This window comes from Gymnoscopelus braueri, assembly GCF_963280865.1.
Source record: "Gymnoscopelus braueri genome assembly, contig: SCAFFOLD_392, whole genome shotgun sequence".
In the NCBI taxonomy this organism is placed as follows: Eukaryota; Metazoa; Chordata; class Actinopteri; order Myctophiformes; family Myctophidae; genus Gymnoscopelus; species Gymnoscopelus braueri.
This window is the reverse complement of record NW_027660881.1, coordinates 22,230-32,566: the sequence shown is the minus strand read 5'-3', so window position 1 is coordinate 32,566 and position 10,337 is coordinate 22,230. Positions and strand designations below refer to the sequence as shown.

Here is a 10,337-nt window from a genome sequence, read left to right as displayed (position 1 = left end):
TACGGTGTGTAAAAGAGGTCAGCGTCAGTGTGCATTTTAGCCTATAATAAACACTGAGAACTATGGATCTACCGCATCATATCAATCAACTCCGTTTATCTACATTATCACTGGACATGAGCTTTGTTTACCACAGGGTAATCAGGACTACAAATTCCAGCACGTAATAAATATACCCTCCTCCCCCCTTTAGTTACCATTAGTGGGGTACCTGTCATTTATCAGCTTAACAATGGCGGAGGCCCCTATTTTACACCTGCAAATAAAGAATGTGCCACACGAAATCATGTTTTTTTTGAGGAAGAGCTCCAAATCTCTTTTAAATCTCGCTAAACAAGGCCTGCAATATGCAGTGGAGGAATATGTACACAATATTCATGTTTCTACCAAGAAAATAGAGGCACAGGTATATCACTCACAAAGAAACAGGGAGAAACCACATCTTATTGTTATCAACTATATTGACAACAGTATCACCAGACAGGAGGTACATGTACTCAAGTACTGTATTTGAGTACATGTACTTTGTTACATTCCACCACTGTTGACGATGTCAAAATCAGTATCACTGCATTAACTTGTCTTGTGATGTTTACCATAGTGTTTCTATTAACATGCAATCTAACAGATTGATTCAGGATGCAAAAAGTAACATTTGTTAGTCTCATGATTTGTAGCTTTACATATGGAATCAAAATATAAACGGGAATTACACGTTCCTCAACATCAATCTAAGGAGTGATTCAGGATTTCAAAGTAACAAGGTCAACACATCAGTAGCAATCAATGAGCATTGTAACTTTTCCTCAGACTTGTACTTTTACCTCTATCAAAAATGTTAACATGCAAATGTATGTCATTCAGATTGATTCAGGATGCCAAAGTAACATCAACACAACACTGTAATATTGTATCAGTTGACTTTTCATTTGTACCTTAACAATGTCATAATCAACCTATTATTGTCATTACCTAAGTGAATACTCCCATTGCAGTATACAGTACAGTATATGCCCCTCTAACTTATCACTGTATAGGCCTAGTGAATAAAGATGCAATGTTAAAGTTCAAACCCAGCTTAACACAATCACATGTATATTTAAAATAAGTCTTCTCTCACTATAATTATTCAGGGCAGAGGGTTACTGCTCCGACATTTTGGGTTTGTTTCAATACCTGGACCTACAGCGTTCTAAGAATGCAGAGGTAGAGGTTTGTTCCACAGCAGTGGAACAAGCCAAGAGGGAAGAAGTTGGAGGCACAGCCAGTCACTAAGGTTGTGGTGAACTGAAGCACAAAAGGAAGCCTGTATTTTCCTCTTACACATGCAACAGGTAATAAAACACACACACACACACACACACACACCAACTATATATGTCCTGGTAATGTTATGATTTTAGCTTCAATCAGAAAGCAGTACACCTGATTCATCGTTTTTCTTCTTCAAGTAAACTGTCAGGAGTGTCTGAGGAAACCTATGAGGAGATAACGTCGCTGGACACCACACCAGTCAGCTACCTGGTCCAGAAAACTCCTGTATTGTTACCTCTTGGAGAGAAAATGTACCTGGCTGTGGTCTGAGCTACCAGGTAAATGGTTTAAATGCACTTTTGGGATGAGAAGAAAACATCACATATGCAGTTACACACACACACAATATAGCATAGTGATTTATTTTACACAATACTTCCAACACAGAAACACATGATCTCAACAGCCCCCACCAAAAAGTATTACTGCTCAACTCTGGTGCTAACCTTTCAGTATCTTTGGTTGAAAGTTGGTGAGCATGTTCACAACATACCCGATTTCATTTATGTTGTGCAAGCGGACGTTGGGGATTCTGCCAGAGACTATTTTAAATGTTTTGATTTTCGAAATAGCCCATTCAACATGTATTCTGTGGTGTGCAATGGTCTTTGTTTTGCTGACATCAAATGCCGGCATCTGGCGGTTAGATCGGACAAAGCTAGGGATGTTTAATTTTAGCCCCAAGTCCTCCACATCTTGCTCTATTAGGAAACCCTTATCTGCCATAAGCCCATCACCCTGCCTAAGGTAGCCTTGCTCTATGAGATTTCTTAGGAGCGGTATGATTCCACACTTCCTGAATATCTCCTTGTCTGATATACAACCTGTAAATAGGGTTGAACAAAACATAATAGAGCCTCTTGGGTCAACAATAATCAATGATTTGAGTGTGTTGGTAGACTTATAATTTGTATACGTTTCGCTCTGTAGTGCCAACGAGCTTGGTTGCTGAATTTTTTATCTCTGTGCAGTTCAGGATTGCAAATGTGCTAGGGAATTCAGACTGGTATGTTGGTGGCATTTTCTGTGTGATTAATCTCTGTGGGACCACATAGGAAGTCGCCCAAGTGTAGTGAACATAAAATCAATCCAAGAGTTTACCAAAGTGCTTACACTTTGATGACTTATGTTAAACTTGAAAGCGAGCTCCTTATGATCAAAATGTTGATGTAATTTCATCAAAACTAGGAGGAGCTGCTGATGCAAGGGTATGAGAGTCATTTGCTGATCAACTCTTTTGTAAATTAGGGCTGCCATTTGTGGGGGATCTTTTTCACTGTTAGGAACGCTGAATACTGTGCACAGGTTATTAAATTGCTCTTAGGTAAACCCTGTGTTATACTGGAAGAAATTTGGAATGGTACTGTGCTGAATTCTTTCTGGGGTCATTTCAATTTGACTTCTGAGAGTTCGCTCTAAATGATCAATTCGTTTGAGCAGTTCAGCCTTCTCAGTATCCTCTTCCTTGCTGTGGGGTTGGCTTTGGACCTGGCTGTTGTAGTCAGCATGGTATGGCTCCAGGGCATTCTCGTCGAGGGATTCTTCATTGGCACAGAATTGATCCTGGGCACAGCAACCTAGAAAAAAAGGAAAACAAAAGTGAAATTTGAATTAAAATGTAAATATTTGAATGCAAAGCCATAGGTTACTTTGAATTCATCATGTTGTGTCGTTGTAATTATATTTTGTATCATTTCCCAGCGACCATTCTTGGAGAAAGCACAGCCACCAGTACCATCTTGCACAAGTGCAACATCACCCTTATGTGGCGAAACCAATCTTCCCCTGTCCATTGCCAGTGATGTCTGCGTGCCAGAGCACAACACCACCAGCTTCAGTTTGGAAGATGCCTGCAAAGTACAGGACACCACAAAAGACCAAGCGTCATGTCCACATTGGCATGAACAGAGAAAGGGTAGAACCACAGCCTCAACATTTGTAATGGTGAACAAACGTAAAAAAAACAGAGGCTTTTGTACATGATATATATTATCCCAAGCCATTCAAATCTAGTGCAACTAGTTATGGATCACAGAACGAGTCTTTGGCCAGGCAGAAGTACAATAAAACAATAAAAAAAATTTACATCGTTAAAGAGGGAGAGACCTTCACCATTTCTAAAACTCACCCGTGCTACTACCAGATTCAAGGTCAGCTGCTACTGAGTGGCCTAGAATTCTGTGACTTTGTGCTTTACACAAGAGGAGATGTGTTTTTCATAGAGTGCACAGACACACAGCATTTATCAATAACAAAAAATTCCATGTTAACCATTTTACTGGCAAGAAATGAGCTGTTAGTACTGTATGTTAGTATACTGTATCTGTTGGGCACTTTAGGCAGTGATGCTTATGTGTGGCAGAAATGTTCAGAAAAGTATTAAAAGCTGTTTTTGCCCATTGTCATGTTAACCCATTAAGAACCGAGGCCGATTCAACAAATTTCCTCTAAATCAGTTGATCTTAACAAATATTGGGCCAAGTACCCCCAAAATGATATGTATTTGGCAGCTACCCCCACCCCCATCTGATATTTTTTTGCCAGAGATCCCCAGAAGAGAAGATCTGTTTTCTTTTCAAATAGTCAACCACAAAAATATTGAAAAATAGCAGATGTACAAGCTCGCAGCACGGCACAAAGTGACTCGCTGTGAGCTTGTAGATCTGTTATTTTTTAGATCACTGTTTTAACTCTTTTATAAATCCTGATTTTTCAGAAAAAAACGTATTGTTGCTATGCTACAGTGTGTATATATATATATATACATATATATATATATATATAGCTAAAATCTAAAATGATACAGATGCTTTCTTGTTTTTAATGGGTTGTTGTAATGGGTTAATTTACAACATTTATGCTGATATATACTGCATTTATGCAGTTTTAATTGCTTTATTAAAAGGTTTACTGACAATATTTCCCCCCAATGTGAGACTTATTTACTTGTATGTAAGTGCCACAACCACTATTACATCGTTAACCAATATGACTTATGCAATCTATTCGGTGACGGGGGGAGGCTGACATACATACATACCCATTTCTGCTGTTTCCTGCTCGGTGTCCTGCTGTCCAGGCTGTGTGTCCTTCTCTGTGGCAGGCTTCCGCTTTGGCAAACATGTCTTGAACCTGGAGAAGAATTTATTAGAAAATAATAGTTAGAGGGTACGCTTAATAAGCTGTTTATTGTCACTGTATGAAACAACGAAATGTTGTTTAGTGCATCCACATAAAACAATCAGCAGCATCAACAAAGAAAGAAATACTGATAGAGCAACATTATGTCATAAACTATTAGTCAGTCATAGTCAAGTCATCATACTGTGTTGTCAAAGAAAACATCCATAACACATACAATATATCTTAAGAAAATTAACATTAAATTAAATTAAATTAAGTGGGGGACCACAAGGAATCATGTAATATTGCACTTGGCATCATAAACAGAGAAAACATAGTTTGTGTTCACCAGCTGGTGCATACCATGTTTCCTTGATTGTGTACAATTGCTGCTACACCCATAATGATTATATTGCTTATATCAGCATCAATGTTATAAGGTTACCTTTTTTTCGGAGATGGTCTGCATGTAAGGTGTGACCCTCCGGTATCAACTGGGTTAGGGTGTAAGGCTGTTGGCTTCACATCAATGAAGTGCTAGAATAACATACACACAGAAAATATATCCCCATTTAACTTTATTTTTTTAATTCAAAACGTTTGTTCCAAACTTTATACATACATGCATGGAGAAGTTAAGTCCTACATCAATTTGACCTACTTGCATGTTATGCTAACATTAGCCACTTAGCTTAGTCTCGTTGTCTCTATTTATCGTACTATAGCCACAGCTCCATGTGGATATTTTATTTGTTATTCATATGGATAATGCGAGGCTAGTGATGTTAACACTGTTCTTCTAATAATACATAATTAACTCTATATATTTGGCTAGCCTTGATACTAGACTGTCCGTGCAAACCAAGCCAGCTTCTATTGTGTTTCAATCGTTCACCCTGCTACTAAAGGATATAGTATTAACGTAATCTTTTACTAAAACATTGTTAATTCAATCGAATAATAAACAAATAACTTACCTCGGAGCAAATATAGGTGAACTTTTCCATTTTAGGTTTGGGCTTTGGGAAAGGAATAAAAAATGCGCCCTCCAAACGTTCTGGGTACCTGGAATCACTGTTGCAGGTCCCCAAACAGCAACGTTTCACCATGGCGTTGATATGAATGTTCTTGATAGTATTAATATTGCTAAGTAATAACTTTATTCAATCGCAGCATTCAATGGCACGAGCGGTCGCTCACTTGCTTGTTGTTGTGAGTTTCGCCTCCAGGCAGCTACCAGGTTAGACCCATATGATCCGGTCTACTGAAAAAAAAAGAGAAAAGAATCCTGTTTCCGGATTCTGCCCATCCGGTTTCGCGGTGCCGCTTTGTTTTGGTTCCCCAATCCCTATTTAAATGGAATAGAATTTCCCCGTGGGATAATACAGACGCTAAATAGTCTCCGGATAGTGCACGCACATTTGTATTTATAAACTATGCCGAATCAAGGATTTTATTAGCACGGACCTATTTTGTGGTGAGACGTGTTTCCGGTTCTGCCCATCCGGCCACTTTTCTTTTTTTTTACTTCCGCTCCCGACCGGATCATATACCCGAAAAGGAATGATGCCCAGGCTGTTACCAGGTTACCATAGTAACAGGTTGTGACGTAGTCACGTTTACGTGAATCAAGGCCGGGAGGAATAGGGGCGTGTCCTCAAGCCCCCAGAACCCAGTGGTTTCATTGAAGCCAAATGGACATGGTGGCCATTCATGGTAGTGCAGGCGCGTGCAGGCCTGGGGTTTCAACACATGAACGAGAAAACGGTTTCGACCAATGGGCTCGACTCACGAGCATGCGCACGAGCTTGCGCACGGGGCTGCGCGCTTCTGGGACGCAAAACGCGTCACTGTGACGCAAAACGCGTGTTCGGAGCCCCAAATAGGTTTCGCCCACCAAATTTCCAACCCGGAAGAAAGGGTGAATTAGGCCCATGCGCTGGGTGAGCAACTCAATGCAAGTGGATGGGAGGAGACTTCTGGTGCCCTCTCTATTATTTTTAACTCTATGCGTGTCCTCCAGTCTTTTGTTATAGAGCTAAAGTTTAGTTGAAAATATCCGAGTATTATCTCAGTCTATTATTGTCTAACTTTCCAGTATAACTTCACAAGCTTCATGACAAATCCATGACAAAAACTAAGTGCATGCCTGGTTATTGTATTGTCGTGTTCATGTTGTGTAAGAAGATGTAGGAAAATATATCTGACTTATTTTGTATTTATTTACTTATTTTTATATGTGGCTGGAGGAGCTAACGTGGTGCTTTGCTAACCATTTCTTTATGACAAGAGGAGTACTGTATCACCGTTTATGATGCCTGTAAGGATTCAAAATTCGTTGAGTTCATTCATTTTTGTATCTTTGGTGAACGTCATTCTCTGCTGTTCCCTTATTCAGCCACTAGGGGTCGTTATATTTCAATTATAACTGGACAGTTCGTTATAACTTGGCAGTTCGAAACACTGCTAATGTCTACAGTGTCCTAATAGTAATATTGAGCCTTTAAGGGTGACTGTTACCATTGCAAAGATGTTTGGATATTCCTTTGTGATTACAGTGGTGTATATATTTGTATTGTTCTGCTAATTGCTTATATATTACAATGCTTAATTATAGATGTATTATATTTGTTATTACAGAACTGCTGTAAATGATACTGTGAAGTACTGGACTAATACAGATACAAACCAAGTCACGTCTCCTCATCAATTCCTTGCATCCTGACCGATGCACCATCTTGATTATTGCATATACCTGAAAGAATTAGCATTCAGACTATTCCCTATTTAACAGTATATATTATAAGCATTTACTAAGTATTAATCTTTTGATACTCCTTTCGACCTTTTTTTTTAAGTGTCTGCATAAATGTCCTTGTACTTGGTAATTACACAGTCAAAGTAGCCATTAGTATTCAATGAAAATGTTAACACAAATAGATTTATATAAAATACAGCTCACAAACATACAGTTCATAGATTTAATAGTCATCTTATATTTAAAAAGAACAGACAAAGCATCGCAGGCATGGTTTTCAAACTTTATACTTAAAACAATACATTCTTTAATGATACATTTATATTTGTGGCATAATGACATATACATTAGAGTTCATTGCTAATTATAATTTGTGTTAGTATTAGTAGTAGTTACTATTGTTTTGTTGTTTAATATTATAAATAATGTTTCTTGGCCCAATGATTTTGACACTACTTTCACTTTGCCAGTAGAGGTCACTGTTTGTTAACTACAGCTTAAATCTGCGCCAATGCTTCATAAAACGTGTCTGGCCATAGTTGTGTCCATTTTGTAATGTTTACCAAATAATATATTGGCACTTCTAAATATATGTATCCCCATTATTGATTCACTCATCTATCTATCCATCCATGGAAATATAGACTGATAGATTAAATACATGTTGTTTTCTTTGAAAAAGGTTGACCTGGTTGTGTGTCATTTTAGGGATTGACGTCCATTCCATCCAGCAGTTAGAGCTTGTATTCCACTCAGCACCTTGTTGTGCATTCTAAGTATAATCAAAGCTGTGCAGTCAGTTAAAATGCTTTAACACGTAAAATGTGTTATTGCTGTATTAAAAACAAAACATTTCCATCCATTAGAAAGCCATATCTGTTATTTTTTGTTTCAAACATATTTCAATGTATTAGTAGTGATCGTTTTTAACATTAGGTTGGTTTAGTACAGGTCTATTGGGAGATATTTCTCAACATTATTTGTTATCAAGGCCAATGATTTTATTTGTGTTGATTATATTTCTACACATTATTTTTTGGTGAAATAATAATCAAGTTACTTATCATATATGCAACTACCCAGTGTCCACTGGAACATATGGTTTAGTATAACACATAATACGTTAATACAACAAAATTGACATATTTTTATTGTTCTGACCAGTTATTATTGGAATTGAATACGCTGTGAATATAGAGACAATGATATATATGCTATTTGCAAGCAAGTTTGAAACACTGAAGTCTTTCTACATAGTTATCATGTCATGTTTAGTGAGTATATCATTGTAGTTTCACTTCATAATACAGGAGGAAACATAGTTGATATATGTCAACCGGGTTAGGAGCTGGGTTGAATCCAAACCTTTGTATTTTGTATGAAAGATGTTTCACTGCATTACAGGCACATTAATATTACTGAATGGTGTGAATACAACAAAGCAAAATGGTTGTGATTCATTCAAAGACCAGTTTTAGGAGACAAGACTAATTAGCAGTTAAACAACAACTTAAGAAGAATATCTTTATATATGTGTATGGTCTTAAGGATCAAACTGTTTGCATGAGTAGGTAAAAACACCAGTTTCTAGGAGTCACGAATAATTAGCAGTTAAAGATCAACCTAAGATTATTATCTTTAAATATGTGTATGGTCTAAGCATCATTGGATATCACATTTATTTCAAAGTTTCCCTTTGTTTTTCTTATGTGGTGCAGAAACCTTGTGATTCTTTATTCAAAAATCCATATCACTCACTGTATTCTTTGTAAATGTTAGAGGAAATACGTAAGGAAACAAAGACCAATTATAGGAGACAAGACTAATGAACTGTTAAACAATTTAAAAATAATATCTTTATATATGTGCATGGTCTTAAGCATTATTGTATGTTGCATTTATTTAGAAGTTTCACTTCTTGCTCATCATCAGTAATAAAGGAACCTTCTGACTATTTATAAAAAACCCAAAACACTTATTTGTATTCATTGTAAATGCTAGACAAAACATATGACAAAACATAGTTTTTGGGGATTTGGATTCTACTTTCACCTTTCCAGCAGAAGTCAGTGACTTCTGCTATTAATTAAAGTTCTGAATTCACCATATTTGTTAATGCCATATCAATGATTGTTAGAGGTTCAACATTGCTATTATTATATTACATATAGCAGTAGTTTCAACAGTAGGTTGGTTTACGACAGTACTATTGGCAGATATTTATATTATCGATTTTTTATATTTCAATTATAACTGGACAGTTCGTTATAACTTGGCAGTTCGAAACACTGCTAATGTCTACAGTGTCCTAATAGTAATATTGAGCCTTTAAGGGTGACTGTTACCATTGCAAAGATGTTTGGATATTCCTTTGTGATTACAGTGGTGTATATATTTGTATTGTTCTGCTAATTGCTTATATATTACAATGCTTAATTATAGATGTATTATATTTGTTATTACAGAACTGCTGTAAATGATACTGTGAAGTACTGGACTAATACAGATACAAACCAAGTCACTTCTCCTCATCAATTCCTTGCATCCTGACCGATGCACCATCTTGATTATTGCATATACCTGAAAGAATTAGCATTCAGACTATTCCCTATTTAACAGTATATATTATAAGCATTTACTAAGTATTAATCTTTTGATACTCCTTTCGACCTTTTTTTTTAAGTGTCTGCATAAATGTCCTTGTACTTGGTAATTACACAGTCAAAGTAGCCATTAGTATTCAATGAAAATGTTAACACAAATAGATTTATATAAAATACAGCTCACAAACATACAGTTCATAGATTTAATAGTCATCTTATATTTAAAAAGAACAGACAAAGCATCGCAGGCATGGTTTTCAAACTTTATACTTAAAACAATACATTCTTTAATGATACATTTATATTTGTGGCATAATGACATATACATTAGAGTTCATTGCTAATTATAATTTGTGTTAGTATTAGTAGTAGTTACTATTGTTTTGTTGTTTAATATTATAAATAATGTTTCTTGGCCCAATGATTTTGACACTACTTTCACTTTGCCAGTAGAGGTCACTGTTTGTTAACTACAGCTTAAATCTGCGCCAATGCTTCATAAAACGTGTCTGGCCATAGTTGTGTCCATTTTGTAATGT

At 36.6% G+C, this 10,337-nt stretch overlaps 1 long non-coding RNA gene across 1 annotated transcript; it reads right to left on the bottom strand.

Annotated features, from left to right (window-relative positions):
- Positions 1-2,257: 2,257 nt before the first annotated feature.
- Positions 2,258-5,610, bottom strand: LOC308081112. Its single transcript, XR_013932793.1, has 4 exons — positions 5,503-5,610; positions 4,883-4,974; positions 4,355-4,446; positions 2,258-2,891 (listed from the first exon to the last, which is right to left on the bottom strand). It is a non-coding gene; the product is annotated as an uncharacterized lncRNA (long non-coding RNA).
- Between the last annotated feature and the right edge of the window lie 4,727 nt (positions 5,611-10,337).